The sequence below is a fragment of the Leuresthes tenuis genome, unplaced genomic scaffold, assembly GCF_036924035.1.
Source record: "Leuresthes tenuis unplaced genomic scaffold, fLeuTen1.0.hap1 SCAF_10, whole genome shotgun sequence".
NCBI classification, from domain to species: Eukaryota; Metazoa; Chordata; class Actinopteri; order Atheriniformes; family Atherinopsidae; genus Leuresthes; species Leuresthes tenuis.
The window spans coordinates 26562339-26582873 of record NW_027325364.1 but is presented as its reverse complement, the minus strand read 5'-3'; the positions used below and the strand labels follow the sequence as shown (position 1 = coordinate 26582873).

Below are 20535 nucleotides of genomic sequence, written 5' to 3'. Positions count from 1 at the left end.
TGTCGATGAGTTGTCTCTCTGAGATGGCACAAGCCTGGACTGGGTGAATTACCTCCTCTAAAACAGAGGACATCCGTGTCGTTAAAACCTTGCAAAAAAGTTTACAGTCAAAGTTTAAAAGTGTGATGGGCCTCCAATTCTTTAGGTCAGTCTTATCATTTTTATCAGAAGTGAAGAAATAAATGAATGCCTATCAACAAATGTGGGATCTAAACTCTAGTGCTTCCTCTAAAATAATTTCCTTTCTCAATTTAGAAATGTGTGTGTGTAAGTCACAACACCCGTGACACCAAAACGGCTTTCTTTTCTCTACACTCTGCACTATGAGCACACACACCAAATCAGAAAGGCTTTTTTCTCTCTTTTCTACATTATGGACTGTGGGGACACAAAACCGCTCTCTCTTTTTTTTTTTATCGTGTGCCAGGGCGTTGTCTCACGTATTAGATTGTGCTTAAGATACGAATGGGTTTATCAGTCACATCAGAATCCATACATACTGATCCTCCCGTAATAAAATGGTCGGATCTTATCAAACACACTTTGTTTCTTGTGACAATCAAGTCAGCGAAACAGCGTATACACGTCAAGACACTGAATCAAGTTTGCCACAAGAACTCATAAGTTTGGCAGTATTGCTCTGCCGTCAGCAATCATACATCCATTTTATTTTCATGAGACATGTGCAGGCACCTGTTCATCTACTGTTCTATCACTATGAATTAGTTTATCTCTTATCAATAAGGATACTTCTACAACTACTCTATCAAAGTATGTCCGGACTTCTTACGTTGTCAGTTGCTATATATGAATAAGTGGGTAGCTACTGACAAGCATGTCACACAGACCAAACATATAACATTTCAGGACACACCACAAAGTTAACAACCACAGTGAAGCGTGTCAAAGCCCAAACATGTAACATTCAACAGGACACTTACACAACACATTCAAATCAAACAGTCAGACAACATACAAGAACATATACCCCAGCCGGCATTGCTCCCTGCCTATTTTCCTACAGCTCACTATGTGTGCGCACACCTTTATTCACAAACTCTTCAACTTATACTCTTTTACCGAAGCTGCTACAGCTCAATTGGCCGAATACCGAATAATCCTAATTCGGTGAATTTGACATCTGCCTTACATGTAACAGATTAGCGGTTTAGCAGTTTTAATTTAGTTTGAGTGAAGGAATTCATTTTATAGCAAAATCCGAAATCGTGAAGAACTCATGAAAGTAAGCTTATTCTCGGATTCCTAAAACTTTAGATTTGCTATTTCTTTTACTGCAAAGTACAAAGTTGGTTTTTTTGTTTAAATCTTTCAAGACATGGTAAATATGAAGGACAAAGCAGTTTTAATATAGTTTGAGTGAAGGAATTCATTTTATTGATAAAATCCCAAGAGTCTGCTGAGAAAAGAGAGTGAATGCGAAGTAGACTTTAACACGGCTCTGGGAGCGAGCCGAGTGCGGGCTAACCGGGAGAATTGCTAGAAAGAAACGCGACACCGAATGAGCGGTCAGAACAAAGCCTCAATACGGTTTTCCCGTGGTGTTTTTGTTGCTGCCTTGTCTTTTGCACAGAGTAAAAGACAAGGCAGCCATCGAATAGGGCCCGATTGTTCCTACTTGGTCAGCCGAGGAGCAGGGGGGGGGGGAGCAAGCGTCTCAACCAAGCAAAGCTCACCATGGGGAAGGTGGCTATGCCAACTAGCCTGATGCCCTGCTAATCGTACTCTGGTTTCTCTTCATAACGTACAAGTCTTTCGACTTTTACTAAAGACTTCTGTGGAGAGCAGCACTAATGAGTTGTTTCTATTTTTGGCAGGCTTTACCTTTGCGGGTGAAGCCCTTTCTGTCTGTGCAAAAGAAATCTTGTTACTGTGCAGAGTGACTTCTCTGAGTAGAGTCGCCTTACTTGTTGCGACTGTGCCGATGTTCGAAGCTGGAGTGCAAAGTTGTTGCTTGAATGGTGCTTGCTGGAGCGTGCGGGAGTGCAAAGTTATACCATTTAAAAGGGCTGAAGAGTGCTCAGTGCAGCAGGTGGGCGGAGGTGCAAAGTGACACTCTGGCCACCTATGGCCATAAAAAGAACAGGGGTGTTAGCGGACAAGTGCGCATTGTGCCAGGAAGGGCCCTCGGACGTGAACCAGTGGACAGTTGTCGCTTCTCGGCCTTTTGGCTAAGATCAAGTGTAGTATCTGTTCTTATCAGTTTAATATCTGATATGTCCTCTATACGAGGACTACATATTAAATGGATTTTTTGCAATAGGAGTTGAAAAAGTAGCTTGCTCCGTTCACTCCAAGCATTGACCCCGTACTGCAGTGAGAAAATTAATTCCTTCTATCAGCCTGACTTAAAACTGTTTGTCCTCCTTATTTATCCACTTCAAATCAAGTTTCAACAATTAAAAAAATGTTGTAGTTTGAGAAAAAACAACTTAATCTTAAGCAATCAGTAGGGTAAGAAAGGGTAAGAAAAGGTGCAAATGCCAACCATACATCACTAAAAGGTGGAGCGGAGGTTTTCGGCTGCAAGGTCTGAATGTCCAACCATAATTTGTAAAAACCGGGGAAGAAAAGGCTCGAAAGCCCGACTATACACCATCAAAAGCGGGAGCGGAGGTGTTCGGCTGCAAGTAGGTCTGAATGTCCATCAATAATTGCTAGAAAACATGGAAGAGAATTTTCAAATATCAAACCGCACATGATCATAAGCGGGAGAGGAGGTGTTAAAATGCAAAAAGGTGTGAATGTCCACCCATAATTACTGCAAAATGGGTAAGAAAAGGTACGAATGCCCAACAATACATCATCAAAAGCAGGAGTGGATGTGTTCGGCTACAAGAAGGTTTTAATGTCCGACCATAGATGGTAAAAAGCGGGTAAGAAAAGGTTCGAATGCCCAAACATACACCATCAAAAGAGGGAGCGGAGGTGTTCCACTGTAAGAAGGTGTGAATGTCCAACCATAGTTGGTAAAAAGCGAGTAAGAAAAGGTGAAAATACCCGACTGTACACAATCAATAGCGGGAGCGGAGTTGTTCGGCTACTAAAAGGTGTGAAAGTCCGACCCTGGTTTGTAAAAAGCGGGTAAGAAAAGGTGCGAATGTCCGACAATGTATGATCAAAAGAGAGAGCGGAGGTTTTCGGATACAAGAACGTTTGAATGTCCGACCATAGTTTGTAAAAAGCGGGTAAGAAAAGGTTCGAATGTCCGACTATACACCATCAAAAGCGGGAGCAGAGGTGTTCCGCTGTAAGACGGTGTGAATGTCCGACCATAGTTGGTAAAAAGCGGGTAAGAAAAGGTTAAAATACCCGACTGTACACAATCAATAGCGGGAGCGGAGTTGTTCGGCTACAAGGAGGTGTGAAAGTCCGACCATGGTTTGTAAAAAGCGGGTAAGAAAAGGTGCGAATGTCCGACAATGTATGATCAAAAGAGAGAGCGGAGGTTTTCGGATACAAGAAGGTTTGAATGTCCCACCATAGTTTGTAAAAAGCGGGTAAGAAAAGGTTCGAATGCCCGACTATACACCATCAAAAGCGGGAGCAGAGGTGTTCCATTGTAAGACGGTGTGAATGTCCGACCATAGTTGGTAAAAAGCGGGTAAGAAAAGGTTAAAATACCCGACTGTACACAATCAATAGCGGGAGTGGAGTTGTTCGGCTACAAGAAGGTGTGAAAGTCCGACCATGGTTTGTAAAAACCGGGAAGAAAAGGCTCGAAAGCCCGACTATACACCATCAAAAAGAAGGTTTGAATGTCCATCAATAATTGCTTTAAAACAAGAAAGTAAATTTTCGAATATCAAACCGCACATGATCATAAGCGGGAGAGGAGGTGTTCGGCTGCAAGAAGGTGTGAATGTCCACCCATAATTCATGAAAAATGCGTAAAAAAAAAGGTGCGAATGCCTAACAATACATTATCAAAAGCAGGTGTGAATGTCAGATCATAATTTGTAAAAAGCTGATGAGAAAGGGTGAGAATGCCCGACTATACACCATCAAATACGGGAGCGGAGGTGTTCGGCTCTGAGTAGGTGTGAATGTCCGACCATAATTGCTGAAGAATGTGTTAGAAAAGGTAAGAATGCTGGACCATACATCATCAAAAGCGGGAGAGGTGGTGTTCGGCTGCAAAAAGGTGTGACTGTTCGACTAAAGTTTGTAAAAAGTGGGTAAGACAAGGTGCGAATGCCTGACAATGTATGATCAAAAGCGGGAGCGGAGGTGTTCAGCTGCAAGAAGGTCTACATGTCCATCAATAATTGCTAGAAAACATGAAAGAAACTTTTCGAAAATCAAACCGCACATGATCATAAGTGGGATAGGAGGTGTTCAGCTGCAAGGTGTGAATGTCCACCCATAATTCCTGAAAAATGGGCAAAAAAAAGGTGTGAATGCCCAACCATACATCATCAAAAGCAGGAGTGGAAGTGTTCGGCTACAAGAAGGTGTGAACGTCCAACCAAAATATGTAAAAAGAAGTTAAGAAAAGGTTCGAATATCCAACCAAACATAATCAAAAGCGGGAGCAGAGCTGTTCGACTGCAAGTAGGTGTGAATGTCAGATCATAATTTGCAAAAAGCTGATGAGAAAGGGTGAGAATGCCCGACTATACATCATCAAATGCGGGAGTGGAGTTGTTCGGCTGTGAGTAGGTGTGAATCTCTGACCATAATTGCTGAAAAATGTGTTAGAAAAGGTAAAAATGCCGGTCCATACATCATCAAAAGCGAGAGAGGTTGTGTTCGACTGCAAGTAGGTGTGAATGTCCAGCCATAATTACTCACAAACGGGTAAGAAAAGGTAGTAGCCAGACCATATATGATCAAAACAGGGAGCGGAGGTGGTTCAGCTGCAAGAAGGTTTGAATGTCAAACTAAAGTTCAAATATATTAACAAAAGCGGGAAGAGAGGTCTTCGGATGAGAGTGGTTGAAAATTTCCAACCATAATGTATAAAATGCGGTGAAAAAAAAGGTGTGATAGAACACTAAAAGGTGGAGCGGAAGTGTTCGGCTGCAAGAAGGTGTGAATGTCCGACTATATTTGGTGAAAAGCAGGTGAAGCAAGGTCTGAATGCCCAACCTTACATCATCAAAAGCAATATCAGAGTTGTTTGGCTGCAAGAAGGCCATAGTTTGCCAAAAGCGGGTAAGGTGCGAATGTCCGACTAAATATCAACAAAATTTGGGGCGGAGGTCTTCGGATGCAAGTGGGTGTGAATATCCCACCATACAAGTATGGTGGAGAGGAAGCTGTGAATAGCCGACCATAGTTTGGAAAAAGCGGATAAGAAAAGGTTTGAATGCCCGAACATACACCATCAAAAGAGGGAGCGGAGGTGTTCCGCTGTACGAAGGTGTGAATGTCCGACCATACTTGGTAAAAAGCGGGTAAGAAAAGGTTAAAATACCCGACTGTACACAATCAATAGCGGGAGCGGAGTTGTTCGGCTACAAGAAGGTGTGAAAGTCCGACCATGGTTTGTAAAAAGCGGGTAAGAAAAGGTGCGAATGTCCGACAATGTATGATCAAAAGAGAGAGCGGAGGTTTTCGGATACAAGAAGGTTTGAATGTCCCACCATAGTTTGTAAAAAGCGGGTAAGAAAAGGTTCGAATGCCCGACTATACACCATCAAAAGCGGGAGCAGAGGTGTTCCGCTGTAAGACGGTGTGAATGTCCGACCATAGTTGGTAAAAAGCGGGTAAGAAAAGGTTAAAATACCCGACTGTACACAATCAATAGCGGGAGTGCAGTTGTTCGGCTACAAGAAGGTGTGAAAGTCCGACCATGGTTTGTAAAAACTGGGAAGAAAAGGCTCGAAAGCCCGACTATACACCATCAAAAAGAAGGTTTGAATGTCCATCAATAATTGCTTTAAAACAAGAAAGTAAATTTTCGAATATCAAACCGCACATGATCATAAGCGGGAGAGGAGGTGTTCGGCTGCAAGAAGGTGTGAATGTCCACCCATAATTCATGAAAAATGCGTAAAAAAAAAGGTGCGAATGCCTAACAATACATTATCAAAAGCAGGTGTGAATGTCAGATCATAATTTGTAAAAAGCTGATGAGAAAGGGTGAGAATGCCCGACTATACACCATCAAATGCGGGAGCGGAGGTGTTCGGCTCTGAGTAGGTGTGAATGTCCGACCATAATTGCTGAAGAATGTGTTAGAAAAGGTAAGAATGCGTGACCATACATCATCAAAAGCGGGAGAGGTGGTGTTCGGCTGCAAAAAGGTGTGACTGTTCGACTAAAGTTTGTAAAAAGTGGGTAAGACAAGGTGCGAATGCCTGACAATGTATGATCAAAAGCGGGAGCGGAGGTGTTCAGCTGCAAGAAGGTCTACATGTCCATCAATAATTGCTAGAAAACATGAAAGAAACTTTTCGAAAATCAAACCGCACATGATCATAAGTGGGATAGGAGGTGTTCAGCTGCAAGGTGTGAATGTCCACCCATAATTCCTGAAAAATGGGCAAAAAAAAGGTGTGAATGACCAACCATACATCATCAAAAGCAGGAGTGGAAGTGTTCGGCTACAAGAAGGTGTGAACGTCCAACCAAAAAATGTAAAAAGAAGTTAAGAAAAGGTTCGAATATCCAACCAAACATAATCAAAAGCGGGAGCAGAGCTGTTCGACTGCAAGTAGGTGTGAATGTCAGATCATAATTTGCAAAAAGCTGATGAGAAAGGGTGAGAATGCCCGACTAAACATCATCAAATGCGGGAGTGGAGTTGTTCGGCTGTGAGTAGGTGTGAATCTCCGACCATAATTGCTGAAAAATGTGTTAGAAAAGGTAAAAATGCCGGTCCATACATCATCAAAAGCGAGAGAGGTTGTGTTCGACTGCAAGTAGGTGTGAATGTCCAGCCATAATTACTCACAAACGGGTAAGAAAAGGTAGTAGCCAGACCATATATGATCAAAACAGGGAGCGGAGGTGGTTCAGCTGCAAGAAGGTTTGAATGTCAAACTAAAGTTCAAATATATTAACAAAAGCGGGAGGAGAGGTCTTCGGATGAGAGTGGTTGAAAATTTCCAACCATAATGTATAAAATGCGGTGAAAAAAAAGGTGTGATAGAACACTAAAAGGTGGAGCGGAAGTGTTCGGCTGCCAGAAGGTGTGAATGTCCGACTATATTTGGTGAAAAGCAGGTGAAGCAAGGTCTGAATGCCCAACCTTACATCATCAAAAGCAAGATCAGAGTTGTTTGGCTGCAAGAAGGCCATAGTTTGCCAAAAGCGGGTAAGGTGCGAATGTCCGACTAAATATCAACAAAATTTGGGGCGGAGGTCTTCGGATGCAAGTGGGTGTGAATATCCCACCATAAAAGTATGGTGGAGAGGAAGCTGTGAATAGCCGACCATAGTTTGGAAAAAGCGGGTAAGAAAAGGTTTGAATGCCCAAATATACATCATCAAAAACGGAAGCGGAGGTGTTCGGATGCAAGAAGGTGTGAACGTCCGACCAAAGTTTGTAAAAAGCAGTTAAAAGCGAGAAAAAGCTTTTCGTGAGTTCTGCATGATTTGGGATTTTGCTTATAAAATGCATTACTTCACTCAAACTATGTTAAAACTGATTTGTCCTTCATATTTACCATGTCTAGAAAGATTTAAACAAAAAAACAACGTTGTACTTTGCAGTAAAAGAAAGAGCAAATCTAAAGTTTTAGGAATCCGAGTATAAGCCTGCTTTCATGAGTTCTGCACGATTTTGGATTTTGCTATAAAATGAATTGCTTTGCTCAAACCAAGTTAAAACTGCTTTGTCCTTCCATATTCATCAATGTCTAGATCGACTTCAACAAAGAAAAACATTGGACTTTGCAGTAGAAGAAGTTTAAATCCATCTACACATTGATAAATATGAAGGACAAAGCAGTTCCCACTTGCCCATAAGAAAATAAGCTTATTCTCGGATTCCTGATCCTTCAGTGTTGCTCTTTCTTCTACTGCAAAATACAATGTTGTTCTTTGTTGAAGTCAATCTAGACATTGATAAGTATGAATGAAAAAGCAGTTTTAACTTGGTTTGAGTGAATGAATTCATTCTATACATAAAATCCGAAATCGTGCAGAACTCATGAAAATAAGCTTATTCTCGGATTCCTAAAACTTTTGATTGGCTCTTTCTTTTACTGCAAAGTACAACGTTGTTTTTTTGTTTAAATCTATCGAGACATTGATAAATATGAAGGTAAAAGCCGTTTTAACATAGTTTGAGTGAAGGAATTCATTTTATACATAAAATCCCAAATCATGCAGAACTCCTCAAAAGGGGCGTATGGCTTAATCACAAGTGTGGCTCTTTCTCATTCAGGGTAGTATGAGGAAGTTTATGCTTGAAATATATGTAGAAATGGGTACATATGAAGGACAAAGCAGTGTTAACTTAGTTTGAGTGAAGGAATTCATTTTATACATAAAATCCCAAATCATGCAGAACGTATGAAAAGAAGCTTAACCACCTCCATTCCCTGTTTTGATCATGTGTGGTCTGGAAATACTACCTTTTCTTCCCCCGTTTGTGAGTAATTATGGCTGGACATTCACACCTACTTGCAGCCGAAAAACCACCTCTCCCGCTTTTGATGATGCATTGTCCGGCATTCTAGTCTTTTCTATCACATTTTTCAGCAATTATGATCTGACATTCACACCTACTTGCAGTCGAACAGCTCTGCTCCCGCTTTTGATTATGTTCGGTTGGATATTCAAACCTTTTCTTAACTGCTTTTTACAAACTTTGGTCGGACGTTCACACCTTCTTGCAGCCGAACACCTCCGCTTCCGCTTTTGATGGTATATATTCGGGTATTCGAACCTTCTCTTACCCGCTTTTTACAAACCATGGTTGGACATTCATACCTTCTTGTAGCTGAACAACTCCACTCCTGCTTTTGATGATTTATGGTTGGACATTCGCATCTTTTCCTACCCATTTTTCAGTAATTATGGGTGGATATTCACACCTTCTTGCAGCTGAACACCTCCTCTCCCGCTAATGATCATGTAAGGTTTGATATTCGAAAATTTTCTTTCATGTTTTAAAGCAATTATTAATGGACATTCACACCTACTTGCAGCCGAACACCACCTCTCCCGCTTTTGATGATGTATGGACCGGCATTCTTACCTTTTCTAACACATTTTCAGCAATTATGGTTGGAGAATCACACCTACTCACAGCCGAACAACTCCGCTACCGCATTTGATGGTGTATAGTCGGGATTTCTCACCCTTTTTCATCAGCTTTTTGCAAATTATTCTCTGACATTCACACCTACTTGCAGTCGAACAGCTCTGCTCCCGCTTTTGATTATGTTTGGTTAGATATTCGAACCTTTTCTTAACTGCTTTTTTACAAACTTTGGTCGGACGTTCACACCTTCTTGCAGCCGAACACCTACGCTTCCGGTTTTGATAGTGTATATTCGGGCATACGAACCTTTTCTTACCCGCTTTTTACAAACCATGGTCGGACTTTCACACCTTCTCTTAGCTGAACAACTCCGCTCCCTCTTTTGATTGTGTACAGTCGGGTATTTTAACCTTTTCTTACCCGCTTTTTACCAACTATGATCGGACATTCACACCGTCTTACAGCAGAACACCTCCGCTCCCTCTTTTGATGGTGTATGTTCGGGCATTCGAACCTTTTCTTACCCGCTTTTTACAAACCAGGGTCGGACTTTCACACCTTTTAGTAGCCGAACAACTCCGCTCCCGCTATTGATTGTGTACAGTCGGGTATTTTAACCTTTTCTTACCCGCTTTTTACCAACTATGGTCGGACATTCACACTGTCTTACAGCGGAACACCTCCTCTCCCGCTTATGATCATGTATGGTTTGATATTCGAAAATTTACTTTCTTGTTTCAAAGCAATTATTGATGGACATTCAAACCTTCTTTTTGATGGTGTATAGTCGGGCTTTCGAGCCTTTTCTTCCCGGTTTTTACAAACCATGATCGGACTTTCACACCTTCTTGTAGCCGAACACATCCGCTCCCGCTATTGATTGTGTATAGTCGGGCATTCGAACCTTTTCTTACCCGCTTTTTACCAACTATGGTCGGACATTCACACTGTCTTACAGCGGAACACCTCCTCTCCCGCTTATGATCATGTACGGTTTGATATTCGAAAATTTACTTTCTTGTTTCAAAGCAATTATTGATGGACATTCAAACCTTCTTTTTGATGGTGTATAGTCGGGCTTTCGAGCCTTTTCTTCCCGGTTTTTACAAACCATGATCGGACTTTCACACCTTCTTGTAGCCGAACACATCCGCTCCCGCTATTGATTGTGTATAGTCGGGCATTCGAACCTTTTCTTACCCGCTTTTTACAAACTATGGTGGGACATTCAAACCTTCTTGTATCCGAAAACCTCCGCTCTCTCTTTTGATCATACATTGTCGGACATTCGCACCTTTTCTTACCCGCTTTTTACAAACCATGGTCGGACTTTCACACCTTCTTGTAGCCGAACACATCCGCTCCCGCTATTGATTGTGTACAGTCGGGTATTTTAACCTTTTCTTACACGCTTTTTACCAACTTAGGTCGGACATTCACACCTTCGTACAGCGGAACACCTCCGCTCCCTCTTTTGATGGTGTATGTTCGGGTATTCAAACCTTTTCTTACCCGCTTTTTCCAAACTATGGTCGGCTATTCACAGCTTCCTCTCCACCATACTTGTATGGTTGGATATTCACACCCACTTGCATCCGAAGACCTCTGCCCCAAATTTTGTTGATATTTAGTCGGACATTTGCACCTTACCCGCTTTTGGCAAACTATTGCCTTCTTGCAGCCAAACACCTCTGATCTCGCTTTTGATGATGTAAGGTTGGGCATTCAGACCTTGCTTCACCTGCTTTTCACCAAATATAGTCGGACATTCACACCTTCTTGCAGCCGAACACTTCCGCTCCACCTTTTAGTGTTCTATCACACCTTTTTTTCACCGCATTTTATACATTATGGTCGGAAATTTTGAACCACTCTCATCCGAAGACCTCTCCTCCCGCTTTCTTTAATATATTTGAACTTTAGTCGGAGACATTCAAACCTTCTTGCAGCTGAACCACCTCCGCTCCCTGTTTTGATCATATATGGTCTGGCAATACTACCTTTTCTTACCCGTTTGTGAGTAATTATGGCTGGACATTCACACCTACTTGCAGCCGAACACAACCTCTCTCGCTTTTGATGATGTATGGACCGGCATTTTTACCTTTTCTAACACATTTTTCAGCAATTATGGTCGGAGATTCACACCTACTCACAGCCGAACAACTCCGCTCCCGCATTTGATGGTGTATAGTCGGGCATTCTCACCCTTTCTCATCAGCTTTTTGCAAATTATGATCTGACATTCACACCTACTTGCAGTCGAAAAGCTCTGCTCCCGCTTTTGATTATGTTTGGTTGGATATTCGAACCTTTTCTTAACTGCTTTTTACATATTTTGGTTGGACGTTCACACCTTCTTGTAGCCGAACACTTCCACTCCTGCTTTTGATGATGTATGGTTGGGCATTCACACCTTTTTTTTGCCCATTTTTCAGGAATTATGGGTGGACATTCACACCTTGCAGCTGAACACCTCCTATCCCACTTATGATCATGTGCGGTTTGATTTTCGAAAAGTTTCTTTCATGTTTTCTAGCAATTATTGATGGACATGTAGACCTTCTTGCAGCTGAACACCTCCGCTCCCGCTTTTGATCATACATTGTCAGGCATTCGCACCTTGTCTTACCCACTTTTTACAAACTTTAGTCGAACAGTCACACCTACTTGCAGCCGAACACAACCTCTCTCGCTTTTGATGATGTATGGACCGGCATTCTTACCTTTTCTAACACATTTTTCAGCAATTATGGTCGGAGATTCACACCTACTCACAGCCGAACAACTCCGCTCCCGCATTTGATGGTGTATAGTCGGGCATTCTCACCCTTTCTCATCAGCTTTTTGCAAATTATGATCTGACATTCACACCTACTTGCAGTCGAACAGCTCTGCTCCCGCTTTTGATTATGTTTGGTTGGATATTCGAACCTTTTCTTAACTGCTTTTTACAAACTTTGGTTGGACGTTCACACTTTCTTGTAGCCGAACACATGCACTCCTGCTTTTGATGATGTATGGTTGGGCATTCGCACCTTTTTTTTACCCATTTTTCAGGTATTATGGGTGGACATTCACACCTTCTTGCAGCTGAACACCTCCTCTCCCACTTATGATCATGTGTGGTTTGATTTTCGAAAATTTTCTTTCATGTTTTCTAGCAATTATTGATGGACATTTAGACCTTCTTGCAGCTGAACACCACCTCTCCCGATTTTGATGATGTATGGACCGGCATTTTTACCTTTTCTAACACATTTTTCAGCAATTATGGTCGGAGATTCACACCTACTCACAGCCGAACAACTCCGCTCCCGCATTTGATGATGTATAGTCGGGCATTCTCACCCTTTCTCATCAGCTTTTTGCAAATTATGATCTGACATTCACACCTACTTCCAGTTGAACAGCTCTGCTCCCGCTTTTGATTATGTTTGGTTAGATATTCGAACCTTTTCTTAACTGCTTTTTACAAACTTTGGTCGGACGTTCACACCTTCTTGCAGCCGAACACCTACGCTTCCGGTTTTGATAGTGTATATTCGGGCATACGAACCTTTTCTTACCCGCTTTTTACAAACCAAGGTCGGACTTTCACACCTTCTCTTAGCTGAACAACTCCGCTCCCTCTTTTGATTGTGTACAGTCGGGTAATTTAACCTTTTCTTACCCGCTTTTTACCATCTATGGTCGGACATTCACACCGTCTTACAGCGGAACACCTCCGCTCCCTCTTTTGATGATGTATGGTTAGGCATTTGCACCTTTTCTTACCCATTTTTCAGTAATTATGGGTAGACATTCACACCTTCTTGCAGCTGAACACCTCCTCTCCCGCTTATGATCATGTGCAGTTTGATATTCGAAAATTTTCTTTCATGTTTTCTAGCAATTATTGATGGACATTCAGACCGTCTTGCAGCTGAACACCTCCGCTCCCACTTTTGATGGTGTATAGTCGGGCTTTCGAGCCTTTTCTTCCCCGCTTTTTACAAACCATGGTCGGACTTTCACACCTTTTAGTAGCCGAACAACTCCGCTCCCGCTATTGATTGTGTACAGTCGGGAATTTTAACCTTTTCTTACCCGCTTTTTACTACCTATGGTTGGACATTCACACCTTCTTACAGCAGAACACCTCCGCTCCCTGTTTTGATTATGTATGGTTTGACATTCGCACCTTCTCTCACCCGCCTTTTACTATGGTCGGCCATTCACAGCTTCCTCTCCACCATACTTGTATGGTGGGATATTCACACCCACTTGCATCCGAAGACCTCCGCCCCCACTTTTGTTGATATTTAGTCAGTCATTCGCACCTTACCTTACCCAAGAAGGCTTTTGGCAAACTATGGCCTTCTTGCAGCCAAACACCTCTGATCTCGCTTTTGATGATGTAAGGTTGGGCATTCAGACCTTGCTTCACCTGCTTTTCACCAAATATAGTCGGACATTCACACCCACTTGCATCCGAAGACCTCCGCCCCAAATTTTGTTGATATTTAGTCGGACAATCGCACCTTTCCCGCTTTTGGCAAACTATGGCCTTCTTGCAGCCAAACACCTCTGATCTCGCTTTTGATGATGTAAGGTTGGGCATTCAGACCTTGCTTCACCTGCTTTTCACCAAATATAGTCGAACATTCACACCTTCTTGCAGCCGAACACTTCCGCTCCACCTTTTAGTGTTCTATCACACCTTTTTTTCACCGCATTTTATACATTATGGTTGGAAATTTTCAACCACTCTCATCCGAAGACCTCTCCTCCCGCTTTTGTTAATATATTTGAACTTTAGTCGGACATTCAAACCTTCTTGCAGCTGAACCACCTCCGCTCCCTGTTTTGATCATATATGGTCTGGCAATACTACCTTTTCTTACCCGTTTGTGAGTAATTATGGCTGGACATTCACACCTACTTGCAGCCGAACACAACCTCTCTCGCTTTTGATGATGTATGGACCGGCATTCTTACCTTTTCTAACACATTTTTCAGCAATTATGGTCGGAGATTCACACCTACTCACAGCCGAACAACTCCGCTCCCGCATTTGATGGTGTATAGTCGGGCATTCTCACCCTTTCTCATCAGCTTTTTGCAAATTATGATCTGACATTCACACCTACTTGCAGTCGAACAGCTCTGCTCCCGCTTTTGATTATGTATGGTTGGATATTCGAACCTTTTCTTAACTGCTTTTTACAAACTTTGGTTGGACGTTCACACCTTCTTGTAGCCGAACACATGCACTCCTGCTTTTGATGATGTATGGTTGGGCATTCGCACCTTTTTTTTACCCATTTTTCAGGTATTATTGGTGGACATTCACACCTTCTTGCAGCTGAACACCTCCTCTCCCACTTATGATCATGTGTGGTTTGATTTTCGAAAATTTTCTTTCATGTTTTCTAGCAATTATTGATGGACATTTAGACCTTCTTGCAGCTGAACACCACCTCTCCCGATTTTGATTATGTATGGACCGGCATTTTTACCTTTTCTAACACATTTTTCAGCAATTATGGTTGGAGATTCACACCTACTCACAGCCGAACAACTCCGCTACCGCATTTGATGGTGTATAGTCGGGCATTCTCACCCTTTCTCATCAGCTTTTTGCAAATTATGATCTGACATTCACACCTACTTCCAGTCGAACAGCTCTGCTCCCGCTTTTGATTATGTTTGGTTAGATATTCGAACCTTTTCTTAACTGCTTTTTACAAACTTTGGTCGGACGTTCACAATATCTTGCAGCCGAACACCTCCGCTTCCGCTTTTGATGGTGTATATTCGGGCATACGAACCTTTTCTTACCCGCTTTTTACAAACCAAGGTCGGACTTTCACACCTTCTCTTAGCTGAACAACTCCGCTCCCTCTTTTGATTGTGTACAGTCGGGTAATTTAACCTTTTCTTACCCGCTTTTTACCATCTATGGTCGGACATTCACACCGTCTTACAGCGGAACACGTCCGCTCCCTCTTTTGATGATGTATGGTTAGGCATTCGCACCTTTTCTTACCCATTTTTCAGTAATTATGGGTAGACATTCACACCTTCTTGCAGCTGAACACCTCCGCTCCCACTTTTGATGGTGTATAGTCGGGCTTTCGAGCCTTTTCTTCCCCGGTTTTTACAAATTATGGTTGGACATTCAGACCTTCTTGCAGCCGAAAACCTCCACTCCCTCTTTTGATCATACATTGTCCGGCATTCGCACCTTTTCTTACCCGCTTTTTACAAACCAAGGTCGGACTTTCACACCTTCTCTTAGCTGAACAACTCTGCTCCCTCTTTTGATTGTGTACAGTCGGGTAATTTAACCTTTTCTTACCCGCTTTTTACCATCTATGGTCGGACATTCACACCGTCTTACAGCGGAACACCTCCGCTCCCTCTTTTGATGATGTATGGTTAGGCATTCGCACCTTTTCTTACCCATTTTTCAGTAATTATGGGTAGACATTCACACCTTCTTGCAGCTGAACACCTCCGCTCCCACTTTTGATGGTGTATAGTCGGGCTTTCGAGCCTTTTCTTCCCCGGTTTTTACAAATTATGGTTGGACATTCAGACCTTCTTGCAGCCGAAAACCTCCACTCCCTCTTTTGATCATACATTGTCGGGCATTCGCACCTTTTCTTACCCGCTTTTTACAAACCATGGTCGGACTTTCACACCTTTTAGTAGCCGAACAACTCCGCTCCCGCTATTGATTGTGTATAGTCGGGTATTTTAACCTTTTCTTACCCGCTTTTTACCAACTATGGTTGGACATTCACACCTTCTTACAGCAGAACACCTCCGCTCCCTTTTTTGATTATGTATGGTTTGACATTCGCACCTTCTCTCACCCGCCTTTTACTATGGTCGGCCATTCACAGCTTCCTCTCCACCATACTTGTATGGTGGGATATTCACACCCACTTGCATCCGAAGACCTCCGCCCCCACTTTTGTTGATATTTAGTCGGTCATTTGCAGCTTACCCGCTTTTGGCAAACTATGGCCTTCTTGCAGCCAAACACCTCTGATCTCGCTTTTGATGATGTAAGGTTGGGCATTCAGACCTTGCTTCACATGCTTTTCACCAAATATAGTCGGACATTCACACCCACTTGCATCCGAAGACCTCCGCCCCAAATTTTGTTGATATTTAGTCAGTCATTCGCACCTTACCTTACCCAAGAAGGCTTTTGGCAAACTATGGCCTTCTTGCAGCCAAACACCTCTGATCTCGCTTTTGATGATGTAAGGTTGGGCATTCAGACCTTGCTTCACCTGCTTTTCACCAAATATAGTCGGACATTCACACCTTCTTGCAGCCGAACACTTCCGCTTTTAGTGTTCTATGAGGCATTCACATATTTTTTTTCACCGTATTTTATAGATTATGGTTGGAAATTCTCACCCACTCTCATCCGAAGACCTCTCCTCCCGCTTTTGTTAATATATAGTCGGGCATTCGAACCTTTTCTTACCCGCTTTTTACAAATTATGGTCAAACATTCACACCTACTTGCAGCTGAATACTTCCGCTCCACCTTTTAGGTATGTATGGTTGGCATTTGCACCTATTTTTATACTGATTGCTGAAGATTATATTGTTCTTTCTCAAACTACAAATTTTTTTTAATTGTTTAAACTTGATTTGAAGTGGATAAATAAGGAGGACAAACAGTTTTAAGTCAGGCTGATAGAAGGAATTAATTTTATAGCAAAATCTGTACTTCGTCATATGTTTGCTTACCTCTCCTCCCGCTTTTGTTAATATGCTTATTGCTGAAGATGTTCTTTCTCATTCTACAAAGTACAACGTTGTTTATCGTTGAAACTTGATTAGACATGAATAAATATGAAGGACAAAGCAGTCTTAACTTGGTTTGAGTTAATGAATTCGTTTTATAGGAGAATCCGAATTCGTGCATAACTCATAAAATAGAGCTTATTTTCGGATTCCTGAAGAATGAGTCTGGTTCTTTCTCATAATACAAAGTTTGTTGTTTATTGTTGAAACTTCATCAGAAGTGAAGAAATAAATGAATGCCTATCAACAAATGTGGGATCTAATCTCTAGTGCTTCCTCTAAAATAATTTCCTTTCTCAATTTAGAAATGTGTGTGTGTAAGTCACAACACCCGTGACACCAAAACGGCTTTTTTTTTCTCTACACTCTGCACTATGAGCACACACACCAAATCAGAAAGGGTTTTTTCTCTCTTTTCTACATTATGGACTGTGGGGACACAAAACCGCTCTCTCTCTTTTTTTTTTTTTATCGTGTGCCAGGGCGTTGTCTCACGTATTAGATTATGCTTAAGATACGAATGGGTTTATCAGTCACATCAGAATCCATACATACTGATCCTCCCGTAATAAAATGGTCGGATCTTATCAAACACACTTTGTTTCTTGTGACAATCAAGTCAGCGAAACAGCGTATACACGTCAAGACACTGAATCAAGTTTGCCACAAGAACTCATAAGTTTGGCAGTATTGCTCTGCCGTCAGCAATCATACACCCATTTTATTTTCGTGAGACATGTGCAAGCACCTGTTCATCTACTGTTCTATCACTATGAATTAGTGATCTATTATCAATAAGGATACTTCTACAACTACTATCAAAGTATGTCCGGACTTCTTATGTTGTCAGTTGCTATATATGAATAAGTGGGTAGCTACTGACAAGCATTAAGCATGTCACACAGCCCAAACATATAACATTTCAGGACACACCACACAGTTAACAACCACAGTGAAGCGTGTCAAAGCCCAAACATGTAACATTCAACAGGACACTTACACAACACATTCAAATCAAACAGTCAGACAACATACAAGAACATATACCCCAGCCGGCATTGCTCCCTGCCTATTTTCGTACAGCACACTATGTGTGCGCACACCTTTATTCACAAACTCTTCAACTTATACTCTTTTACCGAAGCTGCTACAGCTCGATTGGCCGAATACCCTTTGATCCTATTTCGGTGAATTTGACATCTGCCTTACATATAACAGATTAGCGGTTTAGCAGTTTTAATTTAGTTTGAGTGAAGGAATTCATTTTATAGCAAAATCCGAAATCGTGAAGAACTCATGAAAGTAAGCTTATTCTCGGATTCCTGAAACTTTAGATTTGCTCTTTCTTTTACTGCAAAGTACAACGTTGTTTTTTTTTGTTTAAATCTTTCTAGACATGGTAAATATGAAGGACAAAGCAGTTTTAACATAGTTTGAGTGAAGGAATTCATTTTATAGATAAAATCCCAAGAGTCTGCAGAGAAAAGAGAGTGAATGCGAAGTAGACTTTAACACGGCTATGGGAGCAAGGGGGGGGGGAGCAAGCGTCTCAACCAAGCAAAGCTCACCATGGGGAAGGTGGCTATACCAACTAGCCTGATGCCCTGCTCCCGCAGTGATGGATAATCGTACTCTGGTTTCTCTTCATAACATACATGTCTTTCGCCTTTTACTAAAGACTTCCGTGGAGAGCAGCACTAATGAGTTGTTTCTATTTTTGGCAGGCTTTACCTTTGCGGGTGAAGCCCTTTCTGTCTGTGCAAAAGAAATCTTGCTACTTTGCAGAGTGACTTCTCTGAGTAGAGTCGCCTTACTTGTTGCGACTGTGCCGATGTTCGAAGCTGGATGCAAAGTTGTTGCTTGAATGGTGCTTGCTGGAGCATGCGGGAGTGCAAAGTTATACCATTTAAAAGGGGCTGAAGAGTGCTCAGTGCAGCGGGTGGGCGGAGGTGCAACGTGACACTCTGGCCACCTATGGCCATAAAAAGAACACTGCTACAAGTGCGCATTGTGCCAGCAAGGGCCCTCGGACCTGAAACAGTGGACAGTTATCGCTTCTCGGCCTTTTGGCTAAGATCAAGTGTAGTATCTGTTCTTATCAGTTTAATATGTCCTCTATACGAGGACAACATATTAAATGGATTTTTAAGAATAGGAGTTGAAAAAGAAGCTTGCTCCGTTCACTCCAAGCCTCGACCCGGTACTGCAGTGCCGCTGGGAACGGTGCGCTCTCCTCTGCTCTTGTGAAAAAGCAAACAGTGGTGCAGGATGGAAGTTTCAGGGAGCCCAAGATGAAACTTTCTTTTAATCTGCTGAGAAAAGAGAGTGAATGCGAAGTGGACTTTAACACTGCTCTGGGAGCGAGCCGAGTGCGGGCTAACCGGGAGAATTGCTTGAAAGAAACGCGACACTGAATGAGTGGTCAGAACAAAGCCTCAATACGGTGTTCCCGTGGTGTTTGTGGCTGCCTTGTCTTTTGCACAGAGTAAAAGACAAGGCAGCCATCGAATAGATTGTTTCTACTTGGTCAGCCGAGGAGCAGGGGGGGGGGGGGGGGGGGGGGGGGGCAAGCGTCTCAACCAAGCAAAGCTCACCAAGTAGGAATAATCGGGCCCTTTTCGATGGCTGCAACACCTGAAAGAGATATTGATGCGAGACCCGATCAAATGCTTTTTCAAAGTCTAAATTTAAGATGACAAGCCGGGTGTTTCTGTCTCTAGCGTAATCAATGATGTCTCGAATCAGTACGAGGCTGTCGGTGAGTTGTCTCCCTGAGATGGCACAAGCTTGGTCTGGGTGAATTACCTCCTCTAAAACAGAGAACATCCATGTCGCTAAAACCTTGCTAAAAAGTTTACAGTCAAAGTTTAAAAGTGTGATGGGCCTCCAATTCTTTAGGTCAGTCTTATCATTTTTTTTATAAAGTAGAGTCACTATTCCCACTCTAAAACTGTCAGGCAGTCGGTCGAGTTTTTCAAAATCTTTAAAAACATCTAAAATGTCTGATGATAAAAGGTCCCAATAGGTCAGATAGAATTCTGCAGGAAGCCCGTCTAAACCCGGAGCTCGACTTCTCTTAAAACCTGTTAGGCATTTTTTTAACTCTAAAGCAGTAAAATTCTGTGTCAAGTGTGCATTCTCTTTTACGGTTTTGTCAACGAATTTTAAGATTTCTGCCGATGTTTCCAAGTGCACTGGTTTCTCTTTGTACATGTTACTATAAAAGGTATGTACAGTTTCAATCATCTCTTGTGTGGATTTTGTTAAAAACCCATCTTCTCTTTTTAGATTTTGAATACACTCCTTTTTATTTATAACTTTCTTTCTTTTTCACCTTCCTCAATTTCCTGCTCCCTGCTTCTTACAAAAATTCCTTTACTCTTTATTTCTGCTAAAACTGACATTTCCTTTTTGACATCTTTGATTTCTTCTTTAAAGTCTATGCCACACTGATTTAGTTTAAAGTAGCGCTGTAAGCGTTTATGTAGTCCCATCATACATCTATTCTCTTTCCTTTTTTTACGTTTACCTTGCTGTTTAAA

At 42.1% G+C, this 20535-nt stretch overlaps 4 non-coding genes across 4 annotated transcripts; all 4 read left to right on the top strand.

Annotated features, from left to right (window-relative positions):
* Positions 1-1739: 1739 nt before the first annotated feature.
* On the top strand, positions 1740-1853 carry LOC140317415 (U5 spliceosomal RNA). The gene has a single exon (XR_011917731.1). It is a non-coding gene; the product is annotated as a U5 spliceosomal RNA (small nuclear RNA).
* Positions 1854-2169: 316 nt separating this feature from the next.
* Positions 2170-2357, top strand: LOC140317107 (U2 spliceosomal RNA). Its single transcript, XR_011917453.1, has one exon. It is a non-coding gene; the product is annotated as a U2 spliceosomal RNA (small nuclear RNA).
* A 16264-nt stretch (positions 2358-18621) lies between these two features.
* Positions 18622-18735, top strand: LOC140317276 (U5 spliceosomal RNA). Its single transcript, XR_011917604.1, has one exon. It is a non-coding gene; the product is annotated as a U5 spliceosomal RNA (small nuclear RNA).
* A 308-nt stretch (positions 18736-19043) lies between these two features.
* On the top strand, positions 19044-19227 carry LOC140317117 (U2 spliceosomal RNA). Its single transcript, XR_011917462.1, has one exon. It is a non-coding gene; the product is annotated as a U2 spliceosomal RNA (small nuclear RNA).
* The last annotated feature ends 1308 nt before the right edge of the window (positions 19228-20535 follow it).